Source organism: Canis lupus, chromosome 1 (assembly GCF_011100685.1).
Source record: "Canis lupus familiaris isolate Mischka breed German Shepherd chromosome 1, alternate assembly UU_Cfam_GSD_1.0, whole genome shotgun sequence".
Lineage (NCBI taxonomy): Eukaryota > Metazoa > Chordata > Mammalia > Carnivora > Canidae > Canis > Canis lupus.
The window spans coordinates 3,459,052-3,476,425 of NC_049222.1; the positions used below are offsets into that span (position 1 = coordinate 3,459,052).

The 17,374-nt window shown below is 42.3% G+C and overlaps 1 long non-coding RNA gene across 2 annotated transcripts in view; it reads left to right on the forward strand.

Moving 5' to 3' along the window:
- The window catches only part of LOC102157008, a 43,075-nt gene that overhangs the window by 14,431 nt on the left and 11,270 nt on the right, over positions 1-17,374 (forward strand). Inside the window, exons 2-3 of one of the 2 annotated variants that reach the window (XR_005353307.1) lie at positions 3,260-3,349; positions 7,139-7,201. This is a non-coding gene — a long non-coding RNA (uncharacterized LOC102157008). The remainder of the gene's footprint in view (positions 1-3,259; positions 3,350-7,138; positions 7,202-17,374) is intronic. The other variant, XR_005353306.1, reaches the window with a different exon arrangement.

Below are 17,374 nucleotides of genomic sequence, written 5' to 3' on the forward strand. Positions count from 1 at the left end.
GAGACAAGAGCAGGTCAGTAGTTGCTAGAAAAGGGTGTGGAGAGATTCGCTACAAAGGGGAGTAAGGGCGATGGAAATGTTTCATGTCTTGATTCTGGTGCATGCGCTCACTGAAATTGCCAATTGCCAAATGATACCTCAATCCATCTGACTTAAAACCTGAAACAAAAGGGAACAAAGGAACCTTTTAATTTACCTTAGGAATTTTGTTAGCTCCACTATTTTTGTGTGGTTAGGAAATGGCTGATTTTGTGATAAATTTATACAGTTTCTTCCAAAATACATTTCTTCTAGTCAGGAGTGTGTTTCCTATTACCAATAAAACAATAGCCAACTTATTGAATGACTTCCATTAGACAGTGCTCGCTGCTGTAAGTCTCAAGGGATATTTTCACCATTACTTTGCAAATTAAAAGAAGGAAGTCAATGTAATGGTTTTGACAAGACACAGCCTTAAATAACTGGGAATTTTATAGAATGTAGACTCGGTAAGGCCAGAAGCAGTATAATTTGTGGGTTTATTGGCTTTTCCCCCCTTTTTTCATCACTAAGTTTTTGAGAATTAACATGACTTCATTCTGTTATTATTTTTAAAATGTGCTTTTATCTGTATGAATGACTTTTAACACGTTTTTAAGAAGAAGGGAAACTGGATGTAGTGTTTGCAGTTTACAGAGTGTTTTCATACCCGCTTGATTTTCTCCAGCCCCTCATAAGCTAAGTCTAGAATCTTCCTATACTAATTTTATAGAAGAGGAAGCAGGAGCTCAAAGATATTAAGACTTTTCCCAGTTAATGAGCAGCAGGGCAAGTGCTTGAACCCAGGCCTCTTCAGACCAAATCCCATGCGTGTGTCCCTTATTCTCTGTCATCAGGGTTTTTTTTTTTTTTTTCACTAAGTACAGATTCAAACAGCACGAGGTATGAGGGGAATGAGAAATGACCCTTACCCTAGATTATTTCACATGGAAATTACAGTTTAGAGTAGTCTTACTCGGATGTAAGCAAATGGAAGACCCATCCTATTTGAATGTAAAGGTTAACTGGAGTTTATATGTCCGAGAAGAGATATAATGAACGATTGGTAATTAGATGAGTGAACAAAAGCAAAACCTGTGTGTGTCTGGTTCTTGGGGAGGTCATCAGACCACAAAGTGCTCATTGTCATCACGCACACCACCAAAACTGTTACTGCCATCAGGGGAAGAAGAAAGAAATCAAATAACCCAAGGCACTTTGTCCAGCTCTTTCAACAGAAGAGCTTTATAATACAGAGTGGCTATTATACCCCTTTCAGCTTCTCCACACTGCTTTTATAAATAGGATGTGCTTCCCTATAAAGAGTATAAAGGCAATATACTGCATAGGCCTTTGTGAAGCCAGGTTTAGTGAGGGCAGCGCGGGATGCAAGGCAAACCCCCTCCCTCTGTTGCAGCGTCGTCCCAGCAGAGACACCAGCCAGGGGGACACCTGGGGATGGCTGCCTTGGCCGTCCCGAAGAAAGAAAATAGATGCAGGTTGACCAGACCCAGAAATCTGGCAGAGGAACACGAGGAAACCCACTTGCATATGATGAGCGATCAGAAACGATTCTCTGGCTTGTATTTGGGTCATGGGGGTTTCTGCATCTTCCAGTCTCGCTTTTTGCTGGCCTGCAGTCCTTTCTTTCTCTCTCTCTCTCTGTTTCTCTCTCTCTTTTTTTCCTTCTCTCTCTCTCTCCCACTCTCATTCTTAAGCAACAAAAGATGTTTTCTGTAAACCGAAGGAGCAAGTACAGTTGGCCTGCTCTCTGGCTGATGTACCCATGTGTAACTGTAGGGTTTAATTTTGCTTTACATTAATCAAACAACAATAAAAGCCATAAAAACCCCAGGATGAGGCATTTTAACTTAAGACTCAGTGCTACCCACCCAGGGACTTTACCTATTGTCTTCTCCAGGGCCCCTGTAAAAGCAAGTAGATAGCAACAGAAAAGAAAGAAAAATTGAGCCACATTCTTTCTTTCTTTATTTATTTTTGCATAGAAAGGGAGAAAATATGTAATAAATTAAGGGTAGTGGGAGTGAAATCGGGCCAGAGGTAAACGACGTTTAATTGTGTGAGCCGCTCTCCCTTCTGGTCCCTGCCAGCTGCTGCTGTTACTCCTACCTTCCTGTTTTAAGATGGAAGCAATGATGGTAGACACGTGCAGACACACAAAAGAACCTATTTGGACTGGCGTGTCAGCTCATCTTTATCAAATGTTGCACAGGTATATTTTGTTGCCATGCTTCATTACCCCAGAATGGCATGCCTGAAATGTTTGTCTCTTCTATAAACCCAATAGCTTTCCCAGCCAGGCACATCTGACAGAGCAATAGACGGCTGTTTCTTTCGCAGGCATGGGTTTGTAAAGGCCGGGCAATTAAGGAGAGAGAGGGAGAGAAGGAGAGAGGAGGGGGAGGAAGGGAGTGAGGAAGGGAGAGGGAGAGTGGGGGAGAGAGAGAGGGAGAGGTGGGGGGGGACAGAAAAGAGGGAGAAGAATTTATTTTAAAAATGAAATGTGTGCTATGTGTGCATTTTCCATGTGCTGAATAAATAAAAAACACACGAAGAGCTGCACGATGGGTCTGGAGTGTGTTGTAGAAAGGGTCATCTCCCCGTGGTCGGGAGAAATCTTACTCAGACACCCAGGTGGTTGATTTAAAATACAAAGTTTTGAAAATGATTTATGTGGGACGAAAGGAGATGGGGGCCAGTGTCAGGGAGAAGAGCCACGATGGTAAACACAACAGAAGTCACCAAGAGCAAAATGTGACTTCCCGCACATGTGAGATCCCACCTCGAAATCCACCTGCTGTCCTCCAGTAGCCTACTGGAAAATCAATATTTTAATCCTGTGTGATATAGATTAAGTTCTTGGAAATTAGACCTGGGTAGGCCTATATTTTATTTCGCCCCCCCTTAGAGGAACCGTGGTAATGGCTTTTGCAAATCAGAGAGGGAGGCATGAAGATGTGGTGGAGGGGGGTGCATTTGATTTCCAGCAGTTCCCCTGGGGATACCCTGCCCATCGCATCTGCAGGTTTCTGCATCGCCCCCTGGAAGGGCCCCAGGGCTGTGTCATTGGGAGCTCACTCAGTGCTCCTGGCACAACTATTGTTAACCAAGACTGTTACAGAATCTCCGGGAAAGAAAGGAGAACAGGAATGGATGGGCAATTTCAACACGGGGGTGGGGTCCCAGAAAAAATCGTAATGAACTCCGTGTTCCTTTGCAGTTTTTTTTGTCTTCCCCAGGAATGATGGGATGCCAGCTGATGTCTGAACAGAAATTCGCAGCACCCTTCATATCTGAGGAGGAAAGAAGGGTAAGCTCCATAAGGTCTGGTCCAAGACCGTCCAGCCAGGTGTATTTTAGAGTGCAGAATCTTTGTGATTTGAGAAAGATGCCACAGTGCGTGTGTATTTTATACTCCATAACTTCTCGAGGAGTCAGGGGCAGTGCTCCGGAATCAAATGCGTGAGTCACATGTAGGAATCTTCAGTTTAAATGGGATAAATAGATGCTATAAATAGGCTCATGCCAGTGAAGGTTAGGTCAGGTTTTGTCGCTAAAGGGGCTATAAAAGTATTTCCAGCTCTCAAACATCTTTGGATTTTGTAATTGCACAAAAGGGCTCATACACCTGCACTCTTTTAATAGAAAACACCTCTCTGACATTGTGGAAGTGATGTGGCCCTCTCACGGACCCACTAACCCCTGAGGAATGTGGCAGGCCCCCCACCGAGGGGACAATGCACCTCAGCAGAGCAAAGTTGTTCTATATGCAACATCTCCACCACCAGCACATGTGCAGTCATGAACGGCATCACAGTTACGCACAATGTGGGCATGTGGCATGGTGACGGGACCCTAAAATAATGTTTTCCGTGGTCTCTGAATATGGTAAGCTTGTTTCTATTGCTAATTTGATATGTCCTTGGCCTGCCCTTCCCCAGGAGGGAAACCTACACTGGTCCTCTGGCCTGGGTGTTCAGGGCTCCAGAGCATGGACACTCTTTTCCTCCTGGCACCCAAGGCCTGTCCTCCCCGTGCTTGTAAGAGACACAGCCCGAGCCCCTCACAACACCAGGTCCATATCCCACGTTTACCATCGACTTGCTTTTTCTCTCCCCATGCCCCATGGAGGGTTCCCTCCGTGGATCTTTTGCTCCATCCTGAGCAGTTCGCCCCCTAGGCTTGCTTTGCCACTGTCTGGGTTGCAAGGCCTTAGGTTGCATGGCCACTCTGGGCCTTAGCTCTTTCTGGCTATGAGCCCCCTCTGAGCTGTAGTGGCTCTTTGGCTACCTTCCACCCTGGAAAAAAAGGTATGTTATATTTTTCTTTTTCAAGAATTGAAAAAGGCCGACTGTGTGTGTGTGTGTGTGTGTGTGTGTGTGTGTGTGTGTTTCATCTCCCTACAGTGGAAGAGAAACATATTTTTGTAATTTATGAACAGTTCCGGATGGTGGCCTAAGTTTAAATTCTGGGCTTTCCATTAAAACTTTTAAAGGAGTCTATTTATGGCCCATCAAAGAAACACACATCCTAGACCCTGGGATTGCACAGGCCACGAAGATTCTATCACAACAAACGCTTGACAGTCTCCTTCTGGGAGCATAACTAAATATGGCTTCACAACAAAAGTTTCTCCAGAAGAACTCTCTTTGTTGCCAGGGTTTCAGGGTTTCCTTGGGCTGAGTTAATGAAATGTTCACCAGAGGCAGACACAGCATAAGGAAAAACGTGGGTCATTGGTGGAGATTCCTTGTGGGAGATTCCAAAGCTTCATATAACCCAACCATTGCTGGATTACTTCATTTTCAAGTTGTCTGCATTTACAGGAAATGAAGTGGAAAACCAATGTGAGATCTCAGACCCTGTCCCTGAGTGGGGACAGTGGGGCTAGCCATCCAGCTGCCCACGCACACTTCCCAGTCCTGGTTTGTGTGTGTGCAGCTTGGCTCTCAGGTTACCCATGGGCTTATCCCTGAGCATGAGCAGATCAAGATGTGTTCTTTGCACTCTGGGTGGCATCCTACCCTGCCCCATCCTGCCCAGCACCAACCACTTCTTCTTCCCTCTCCAAGGGAGCCAGCCGTGTGAACTCCAGGGGGAGAAGAGAGGAAATGGAGTGTCTGTTATTTCATCCAGTAGAAAAAAGCAACACCTCGGAGGTGAATGATCGATATTATTATAAGCGAGGTGTAGCTCAGGGCAGGTGAGCAGTGTGTTAATGAGGCGCCACCTCCTGCTTTCTGACAGATGACTGTCATTGTTCAAGCACGCGCCGGTGTGATTGATGGCTGGGTCATCCTGCCCTGCAGTTGGAGCATACTGTCTTCTTTCTTCTTTCTTCTGCTGGTGTCTCTAATCTGCTGACCTGAGAATGACCCAGCAGAGGTGGATCTCAAATTAACATGCCATTTTCTCTAGTTAAATTTAAAAAAAGGGGGGAGTGGGGGCAGAGGGAGGGAGGAAGAGAAAATCTGAAATGGAGAGAATGTGTATCACTCAACAGCAAACACACGAATCCTGCAGCAAGTCCCTATGGTGTTTTAGGCTAATACGTTCCTAATAAAGATTGAAAACATATGTTAATGCTCACTTATGTCATGTCAGTTTAGCCCATATGAAGAGACACTCAATGTCTTCTCTGAATACATAAGGGAAGGTGACACGGGAGCTCTTGAGCAGCTGTGCGCCTGCGTCAGCAGGGTCCCTATCAGGTCCACACTCTTCTTCGCTCAACAGTTTATGTACTGAGAACCCATCATTTGCCAGTCATTATTCTGTCTTCACCAAAATCTGTTTTAAAAAGTATTTTCACACTGCACATTAAATTCAAAACATAGCAAATCATAAAATATTGTAGCTAGGAAGTCCCAATAATTTCATTTCATGTGTAAGTCTAACGTCCTACACCCTCTGAGGTTGTCTGACCTACACGTCTAGTTAATAATGAGTTAGTGGGAAAGCCAGGTGAGACCAAATCCTTCTAAATGCTTCCTCTTGATTTTCTCTAGAAGGTGGGCTTGAAATGGTCTTGGCCGCCCCATCCCTTCTGTCCCCAGTTAGATGCTCTTTCTCTAATTTCCAGACAATAGTAACTGGTTTTTATTTTTATTTTTTGATATAGACCCTTTCTGGACAGCTAGTTTAACACTGTAATAATTGGCTGATTTGTGTACTTCAGAAGTAAGGAAAATGTCATGATTTCATTATTTCATTAAACATCCAGAGACTTTTTATGTCATCTTGATATAATCTTGATTTGGGTATCTATCTAACATCGTGAAGGTGTTATCTGGCCTTTATGTGTTCCTTCTCAGTATTAATAACAGAACACGACACTTGATTTTAGTAGGTGTGAAGGTGGCAGAGATGTCTACTGGAAAAACCACACAGTCTTTGTGCACACTTGCAGATTGCAAGATAAACACTCAGAATGGATCCACAGGCTAGGAACAATTAACAAGAACGGATGAAGCAATGTTACTACATTCCGAATGAGCTGGTTTCCCCCCACTTGTAAGAGAAAGATGATGTCAGTGGCAGGTTATGGTGGGTTTACCATAATCAATTAGATCATTGATCTTCCTCTAAACTGATCCATCTGGGGAGTTATACATTACATGGTAAATCTGGAGACAGTGCAATTTACCAAATCATATTCCTTTGAAGATGAGAATTACTCAAAATGAGCATCGTGAAGTCCAAGTTGTTTGGCTCTGTTTGTGATTGAATCTTTAGACCTTGCCATACAGTTATTTTGGATTTTTTGAGGCTGTTCTGAATTCAAGTAATTTAAAATTTTTCCAGTAAAGTGATTCACTAATGGTATAATGAAATGATGAATATTTATAAATTAGTTCATAAATCAGAAAAAAAGTCTGTTGTTAGACTTAGCATTCCAAGATTTGGCTCAGAAATGGTCATGCTAATTCTATAACAAATTGCCAAACTGTATTATCCCCAGTAGGGAAGTTGTCAAGGTCCTATTGGTATCTAAGAATCATTTATGATTGGGACTTCCAATGGGATTAAAGGGGGCTCTCGTTTGCCTCACTTTCAGGAAGAATTTAACACTTATTTTTTGGTATCTCTTGTACCTCAGGCACTGTTCATCCACATCTACGATTAGCTACTTGGGAAGTCTACCTGACCTGAGCAAAGACGAGTAAGTGCTGGCTAGATTGAGGGGCTCGCATTTCTGTGTGTAACAGCTACCAAGTGGTGGGACATGGGGCCCCAGTCTGGAAAACCCGATTGTGTAGGCTCCCTTTGTCGTGATCTGCCCGCACTCTATCCGTACTATCAGGGAGTGGATGAAGATGTGTCGACGAATCTTTTCTGATATGGATGTGGATCCAGATGGGGATGAATCTTTTCTGCTGCTAGGACAATGAACAAGCTTTGTTAGTAGACTATAGAAACATTGTAGGAATCTCTGCCCACGTCTGCTCAGCATGCATCATTCTGCCCTACATTAAAAGACCACAAGAAAGAATTCATAATTAATGAGTTGCTCAAGGATATTTTGTCCTTTCTGGATTAGAAATACAATAAAAAGTATGGACATTCAAATTTGGGGTGAATGTTGGGCACGACAGTGCAACTCACAGAGTAGGTAATGTATTTATGTTTGGGCTGGAAGCTGATTTTTTTATTCCTGGGACAAGCCACTTAATCACGTTTGGGTTAAAAAGCGTGGACCAGTGAGGAGAGGACCCACTCAGCAACAATGAGCTCACAGGCTGTCTTCCTGATGGCGTGGCCTTGCTTCTTCCCGCTGATCCTTGATGCATAGGCTCAGAGGAGAAACCTCGAGATATGAGAGAATGAATCTGTCAGATCCATTTTTCTTCTTTTTCTTGAGGGTGAATTTATTTTTCATGTTTTGAAAGGAGTGTGTGACCATGTTGCGACAAAGTCCTTTTTCCCCTGGAATCATATTTCCATTTTCATTTCTAACAAAGCACATATCTGGGTCTCAGTATCTCATTGGTTCATCTCTCTCTGTCCTAACAATCCTTTGCATTTCAGACCTGATGCCAAAGGAAGAAATGTTGTGAATGCAGCTCATAATGATGATGGATTACAACGTGAGGAATCGTGGCCAGCGAGTTGGCCAAATTACCCGAGCCTGCCGTGGTGCTGACTTGGGTCTGAATTATGGAGAAGATGAATTTTGGAATCTTTTCTGCTGCTAGGACAATGAATAAGCTTTGTTAGTAGACTATAGAAACATTGTAGGAAACAGTGGTTGTGAAGAGTCAGAATATAGCAAAGAGGGGGCCGGCAAGATTTGGGCCAGTGTCCAAGAGCCCAGAAGCATGTGCAGACACAGGAGGCAGTTGGAGGAGGCAGGCGGCTCTTGTGGGGCCCATCCTGCAGACTCTGCCACTCACTCAGCCCCCTCGTCCCCTGTGCAAGATCCTTGACCTCTGCCTGAGGGGATGCCGGGCCCTGCAGAGACTACAGACTGCCATCAGCTCAGCTCTCAGGGACACTAGAGGACTACTTTGTCCCTCCTGGATAACAACCTTCCTCATGACTTTCCTTGTTACCTTTAAACCCTGTCAATCTGCTGGAAGCCTGTGCTTCCCCTAGACTGGCTCTTTTAACAAACAGCTGCATACACAGAGTCAGGTACCCTGAAGTGTGCTTTGAATATTTGAGCCACATCCATCTTACCTCTGACAACTTTGCAGTGGAGGCCTCCCCTCTACAGGTGCCCTACACCAGCTCCCCTCATTCCTGGGGGTCCTTCCATGAGCAGTCCCCTCACACTGTGCTTCGGTTTTGTTTCTCTCCTTCCAGTGGTTTCTTCCTCTCAGCATGTCCTCAAATTCTTTCATCCTATCAAACCCTGTGTTGGTCACACCTTTGCCCTGTTCTCTCCTCCCATTCCTCACCTCACTCCCATTCCTCACACCCTTGCCACCGCCACCCCAACCCAAACCACCAGGGACATGACTTTCCAATGATGCTCTACTAACAAGACTACTCTGAAGAGCCTGCTACTGTTGACCGCCTCGGACAGGCTTCCTGGGGATCCAGCCAGTGTTCCAGGAGCTCGCTGGGCTAGGAGCGAGAAATTCACAGTCCCATCCTCAAGTGGTTTATTGTTTAGCAGCTGGATTCTTTTTTTTTTAAGATTTTATTTAATTATTCATGAGAAACCCAGAGACAGAGAGAGAGAGAGAGAGAGAGAGACAGAGACACAGGCAGAGGGAGAAGCAGGTTCCATGCAGGGAACCTCATGTGAGACTCGATCCCAGGATTCCAGGATCATGCCCGGGGCTGAAGGCAGGTGCTAAACTGCTGAGCCATCCAGGTCTCCCAAGCAGCTGGATTCTGACAAGAAGTCAAAAAATCATAATATATAGTCTGGTGAGGCCATGGTGGTGGTGATGACTGCATGTGATGGAAGAGCCATTTGTAATGGGGACTGTGCTGAGCCTGCCAATGCATGAGGTCTCCCTTGCTTGGGTCTTTACTGATTTCTTTCATCTGTGTTTTAAATTTGTTCAGTTTATGGCTCCTGTATATGTTTTCTTAAAGTTTATACCTAAGTATTTATTTTTTTGTGTGTGGGGAGGAGGTGATTGCAAGTGGTTCAAATGTGGTCAACTTCTGTGTGTTGGTCTCCCTCCAAACTTGCTGAACTCCACTTTTGGAGCATTTCTCATGAATTCTTTGGGATGCTGGAGAAATAATGAAGGAAATAATGTCATCTTCAAGTAGGGATAGTTTTATTTTTCCATTTATATTCTATGTGCTTTGTATTTATTGTTTTCTGGCCTTACTGAAGTTGCTAAAATTTCCAGTAGGGTGTGGTCATCCTTGCCTTGTCTCCAATTTTAAGGGAATATCACCAAATCTTTCATTATTAAGTATAATGTTAGACAGAGTTTTTGGAGATATGCTTTATCAAGTTGAGGAGGTTTTCTAGTATTTCTAGTTTTCCTATTTTTCTGAGAGGTTTCTTTTGTTTGTTTTATTTTGTTTTTTAAATCATGAATGGATTCCATGTGGTCAGAGAGCATACTATGTATTATTTCAATTTTTAAAGGTTGTTTCATGGCCCAGCATATCAACATATGCTCCTTTTTCTTGGTCTCATGGATGTTTGGAAAAAAGTCCTAAAGATGAATATTCTGTTGTTGGGTGGTGTGTTATTGGTAGGTTCTGTTGGTTGATTTTTTTTTTTTTTTGCTCAGAGCTAAATCCATGCTGACTTTCTGTCTAGAGTCCTATCATTTATATAGAGTGTGGTGCTGAAGTCCTTAACTGTAATTGTGGATTTGTCTGTTTCTCCTTTAGCTCTCTCAGGCTTGGCTTCATATATTTTGAGGCTCTGTTGTTTGGTGCATTCACATATAAGATTATATATCTTCCTGACAGATGGATCCTTTTATCATTATGTAATGTCCTTCTTTCTTCTCTGATAATTTTCTTTGCTCCCATGTCTACTTCTTCTGATATTAATATTGCTACTCTTGCTCTTTGGGGAAAAATGTTTGTATGATATCTTTTCACATCCTTTTACTTTCAGTCTATGTGTTTGCATTTGGAATGAATTTCTTTTAAGCAGCATATGGTTGGATCCTTTTTTTAAAATCCACTGTGTCAATCCCTGCCCTTTACTTTGTGTATTTAGACCATTTACTCTTAAAGTAATTATTGATGTAGTAAGGGTTAAGTCTGCCATTTTATTATTTGTTTTCTGTTTCTGTCTTTTGCTTTTTGTTCCTCTATTCTTATTTTCTTGCCTGCCTGTGAGTTACTTAGGATCCCATCTTGATTTATTTACAGTGTTTTTAAATGTGTCTCTTTGTATAGTTTTCTTAGTGTTTGCTCTGAGTGTTACTAATATACATATGTGACTTATCACAGTCTATGATAGATGAGATTGATACCTCAACATTTTACCACTTTGAGTGAAGTGTGGACATCTTACTTCCATGTAGGTCCCTTCTACATTCTAAACACTTAAGTGAAATATTCTTGAGTGTCTGATTATCTTATCATCTTTGTTTTAATCATCACATGTTATTTAGAAAATTCACAAGGAAAAGGATAGTCTATTACTTGTTCTCATACTTTTGCTCTTTCCATTGTTCTCTTATTCCTTCTGATGCTCCAAAATTTCTTCTTGAAGGATTAACCTTAGTCATGCTTTCTGAGTAGATCTGCTAATGGGGAATTCCTTTTTTACCCCTTTCATCTAAGAATGTTTTTATATCTCCTTAATCCTGAAGAACAGTTTTACAGGTTCATAATTCTTTTAGCACTTGAAAAACACTGTGCTACTTCCTTCTGGCCTCCATGATTTCCACTGAGAAAATATGTTGTCACTTGAGCTCCTGTTCCCCACTAGGTAATATATCATTTCTTCTTAGTTTTCAGTGGTTTAATGATGCTGTAATTCAGTGTAAATTTCTTTGGGTTTTATACAGCTTTTTCAATCTGTAGGGTTAGGGCATTCACCAAATTTGAGAAGTTTTCATACATTATTTCCTCAAATATTCTTTAAGCCTTGCAGTTTTTCTCCCCACCTTCTGAAAGGATATGATGGTCTTTTATCAGCCCCACCTGTGGCATCAGTTCACTTATTCATCTTGTGTCTTTTCTCTGTTGTTCAGGCTGGGTATGTTTCATTGATCTGTCCTTCTGCTCACTGATTCTAGCCTCGGTCTTCTCCATTCTACTATTGAATACGTTACTATTTTAAAAATTTCTCTTATTGCATCTTTCAGTTCTATTATTTCCATTTGGTTCTTCTGTATGACTTCTGTTTCTCTGCTGACATTCCTCTGCTTTCTCATTAGTTTCAAGTTCTATTGTAGTTTCTTACTGGAGCATTTTTATGAGGGGTATTTTAAAATTCTCAAATAGTTCTAACATCTGATTCATCTGAGTGTTAGCATCAATTGATTGGCTTCTCATTCAACTTGTGATTTTCTGATTTTTGGTATGATGGGCAATTTTTTTTTATCTTGGGTATTTTCACTATTATGTTAGGAGTCTCTGAGTCTTTTTAAGTATTTTACATTAGAAGAGAGTCATCCTATTTAGGCTTTGCATGTAGGTCCTGACTTGTCTTTGTAGGCTGTCATTCCAATGACAGTCTAATTTTCATCTCTGTCATGTCATTTTGGTATTCTAGGTTTATTTTGTGTTGGTGGGGTTCAGGTTGGTTCCTATCAGTGCTGCCTGAGAGGGCAGAAGACAATTCCCCAGACTGGGCCACCTGGGAATTTTGGGTAGAGAGGGAGAGTCTGACCTGCAGGGATAAAGAGGTTTCCTAAGTCTGGCCACTTGTCATGGTAGGATGCCCCTTACTCATGCTGCCTGATGTCACAGTGAGGGGGAATGAGGTGAATGAGAGTGCCTAGCATAAAATAATTAAAGAAGTAAATAAATAAAGGCAATGTAGTTATGATGGAGAAGGTAGGTCAGTAGCCAGATAGATGAACAAGAACCCAGAGACAAAGAAAGAGGAAGTTAGGTGGACCATGACTGTTCATTAACTAAGATGATCTACCCTGAAGAAATACCAGAGGGTGGGGCAGCCAGGTATAAAATGGTCAGTCTTGTATTAGACAAATTAAGTTTAAAGATATTTAGAATATTTTTCTTGAATTTCTTGAAGTTAAGAATTCTAAGTAGCTACCTCAGGTTTGTGTGGACAAGGCCATATTGGCAACGGGTGAATGTAGAGATAGCACCACGGAGAAGAAGAAGTTGAGGATTCGAGATTGTGAATCCCAAGCCAGCCAAGTTCTGGGGAAGCCATTGCCGGAGAGACACACTAACTATAAACAGCATTGTATCATCAATAACAAATGAAGTCAATTCAATGTGATTGGCTTACTAAGTTATCTGAGTGAAAATATTGGAATAGAGGAAAATTTAAGGCATTTAGCTCTATTCAAGATTAAATATAGTTTTCATGTAATTAAATATTTGGTTGATTCTGTTCTCAGCAATTCCAGGATTATGTATTGTCTTTTCTATGAGCTTCATGAAAAGAACTCTACATTTAAACCATGAATATGAAGTACATAAAGCTGTTCAACTCTTTTAATGGTATGATTGCCTTGGATTGAGCTTAAAATCAATCCATTCTAGACCATATTTAATTTTAGCAAATCCTGTGTTCACTAAGATATCCATCATGAGACTGGGAATCATAACATTAATTCTCCTAGAAGTTCCTTTGGACTAATCTCACAAAATTCAGATCTTGAGGAAGAACAATGACTTTATGAAAAAAATTGCCTTTAAATATAATGACCTCAGGCCTCAAAATCTAAATACTGTTAATATCAGTATTGGCAAAGGTGAAACACAATGATGGGACAGTAACTAGGTACATTTCTGGAAGGAAATATACCTATATAAAATAACAGACTTAAAAGTGTTCATGTGCTGTTATAATACCTTAAGAGGTTATTCTAAGGCAAGATTTAGAGATTATTTTAGAAGAAAATCACTGGCATGTTATTTGTTAAAATTGGAAATTCTGTCCATAGTTTTTGTGGAAATTGCAAATTCAATAGAGAGGACCTATTCCTTACATTTATATTTATTTGAGTGTCCCTCACAATTTTGTTGAGTATGTGAGAACAGTGGAGGAGTCTTCAATGTACATGGTGCAAAGAGCAAGTGCTCAACATAGGGTTGTGCTGGGCAGCTTGCCGCCCTCAGTTTCGGGGCACCTCCAGCTATCTCTCCTTCCTTTTCTTTTCCCTCCATTCTCTTCCTCCACTCATTTCCTTTGTCTTTTAATTCCTTCTTCCTAAATGGTTTTAAGCCTAGGCACAGTAAAAATTTAATAATACTTCTTGATTTTGAGTAGAATACAGAGGTGAACTAGTGGTCATAAATTAATTAGGTCCTATTTTAAGGGCTCTAAATACAGTAACGTGCACATTTCTGCACTTCCAGGGATTTGAATTAAGGAGCACTTAAAGCTGGGTAAGCCTCTGCCTTCACGTGAAAAGTCTCTTAAGCTCACCATGCTGAATGACTCAGGGAGCAAGTACATGCTAGGTCTCGTGAGTCACACACCCAAGGAAATGTACTAGCTGTTCACATTTTTGCTAGATCAGAAGTGTCCCACAGACTGGCCAGCGATGTGCTTGAGCATATGATAACGGTCTCCAAGGTTGAGTTCTTCTGCAGAGACACTGAGGGCTTTGATGTCAGCACATGAAAATTGTTGCCTGAACAGGGTAGCATCATGTTTATGCTATTTGGTGGTAGGCAGGTGGGTAAAAATTTGGGCTGAGTCCATGGTTTAAGGAGGGAAGGCTCTTTCAGTCTCTCATTTTTTTGTGTTTGTTTTTTGTTCTTTTTCTGAAAGTAGGCTTCTCAATCCATTAAGTTGTGAGAAATTATTTTTAAGTAAAGAGCTGCAACATTTGAATTCAACTCCGAAAAAGCTTGGAAATTCTGGGGGAAGGCAGGATATCATGCTCACGTGAGCTTTGGCCTCTACTGGTAGAGCAGTACCAGGAAGAAATGGTACATATGGCATGTGGGCCAGAGCACTTCTTGGATTTTGTAAGGGTGGTTCTGATTTTGGTTGCTTTAGGAAACTGTAAGTTAAACCTCTCAAGGCAACGTGGTGAGTGACTGTTGTGTTGTCTACACTGCAGGCACAGGTAACACTATGTGCGTGTAGACACAGAAGCTACCGTGTCTTCAGTTCTGGCTGTTGTACGGAGATGGTCAGGATGGGCCCACCACAGAACACTTTGTGTTCAGAGGCCACTTAGAGGAGTGTGGCTTGCCAGTCTTTTCTCACTTGGACATGGGGATATTAGAATGTCATGTGGGTCTATCTTGTAGCACCTGAGGTGCCACCTCTTCTGAACCTGCCAGAGGTGCCAGCACTTTTTTTCTGATGATAGACATAACAATATGGTCATTGTAGGAACTCTTAAATATATAGAAGTATACAGTAGAGAAAAGAAAGGCACTCGTGCCCCAGCTCGATAAATGAAAAATAGTATTTCATTATTTTTCTCTTTTCTGATAATTACTGAGGATTATTTTTTCATAAGTTTACTAGATATTTATCTTGCATAGATGTGTGAAAATTGTCTGTTAGCACACAGTTTTCTATTGCATTTTGTATTCATGTTTTTGTTGTTCTGTTACAACTTTAGATATTAGGACTATTCTCTTGGTTTGCCATACATGTCGCATAGGTGTGCACATACACATGCATAGATTCTTCTTTTTCCCAGAGAAGTTATTTTGCTTTTAGACTCATTCTTCAAAGAATGGAAGCATTAGTTTGAAATATATAAATCTGTAAATGGGTGTACATTACATACGATTCATCAGCCACAACAAGGATCACCGAATTTTGGGTCTGGGTGAACCTCCTTTCCTGTCTCTCTGGGATGTCAGGATTCCTCATCCAGGGATGCTGTTATCTTTTCCCAAAGCTTTTGGTGTCCTGCCTGGGGGTCCCTGATCTATATTTTCCACCTGACCCCACACAAATCTACCTCAGTCTCAACAGCCTTTGGAATTAGAACATAGGCTTTGACATCAAACAGGCATGGGCTTGAATGGCCTCACCACTTTCTAAGAGCAGTATATTCACCAGAGCCCTCAAAGTCACAACTGTGTGAAGGGAAAATGCCAACTTTACAGGAATGATGTCAGGATACGTGTATGTATACACATGTGCATGCACACATATGCACACCACACACATAGACATATGCATAAGCTTACACATATGTACATACACTACATACATAAACACAGGCATCTACACAGAGATGCACATGTGCTCACACAAACATTCATATACACATGTACACACATCCATATACACATAATATACATATATACATAAGCACATATACATGTAGGTGCACACACATGCACACACACATATACACATACATACCCTCATACGCATACACACTTATGTACAATTATATGCATGCATAGGCACACATGCACACACCAGAGAGAGGAAACACATAGGAGGCCTGCAAGTGGAGGATTTAGTATATCATCCTGCAATCTGAGAGAGCAAGTTAACGGCAAGCCTATGTAACCTTGTAATGTTATAACTTCTAATGTTCCATTACTGCTCTGTCACCCATAACAAAAGCATTGTGGGCTGAGGCAGAGGACTTAGGAACACACATCATGGTTCTGACTTCCTACTTCCTTGGCAGTTGGGTGTGGCCAGTGAAGCTGGTGAGGTAAAGTGAATTAGAACAACTGCTTGGCTTACTGCAGTTCTGGAGCGTGAGCAGGTGTCGTGAATGGAGAGTGTTTCAGAACAAGTGGCACACAGGAAGCACATGGTGGCCTGCTGGACGTCGCTGTCAGCTCTGACACAGGCTCATTTGCTTATAACAAAGCATGAGATCACATCAGGTTATTAACAGTCTTCATTAATGCTTCGGGGAATGTGGACAAGCAAAATTTCCACAGAATTTTTAAGCCTAGAAAATGCCTTTAGAAACCTTTAGGTGTGAGTTAAAGCACTTTCTGTCCCCACAAGACGAGCTTCTTGGCCTCCTTTGGCATGTTCTTGTGCCGGGTCCTCACCAGCTACTTACTCCCTGCCCTTCTGGGCTCTGGTGACTTTTCCAGAAGGATGTCATGGGACAGCAGACCCTTGGTTAGGGCCTTGGTGACTTGTCTAGGCTCAAGGTGATTCCACTCTTATCTTGAATGTTTATTTTAGCATATGAATGCTTGCTTGGTTCTGGGGGCCACATACATGCATGTATGTACATCTTCCAGTACCTGCTCCAGCTGAAAGCCCTGTGCAGACACCTGCCCTGTGTCTTCCTTCTGTGTGAGCCTGCTCTCCTCATCGACCTTGGGGATTCCAGTTACCTCTGGAATGTTCCAACTGAGAAACCATCTGCTCAGTCCAGCCCTTGTCTTTGGGGACTTGTGTTGACTGCCTGCTGGGATTTCTAGACATCTCTTCCCACCAGTTAGAGATGAGCCCACTGCAGGGGTTTGCTTGGCTCTTGGCTGGTCCACTTGGATCACTCATCAGGCTTCCACCTCTCAGGTGCTGACTTTATTTATGGAGTGTGTGCACACGTGTGTGTGTGTGTGTGTGTGCGCTCGTGCACAGCTCTGCACCAAGGGGCCCAATTTGCTCATCAGTAAAATGAAGATAAGAGTAACTGTCTTATAAGAATTTGAGGAAGGGGATCCCTGGGTGGCGCAGCGGTTTGGCGCCTGCCTTTGGCCCAGGGCGCGATCCTGGAAACCCCGGATCGAATCCCACGTCAGGCTCCCGGTGCATGGAGCCTGCTTCTGCCTCTGCCTATGTCTCTGCCTC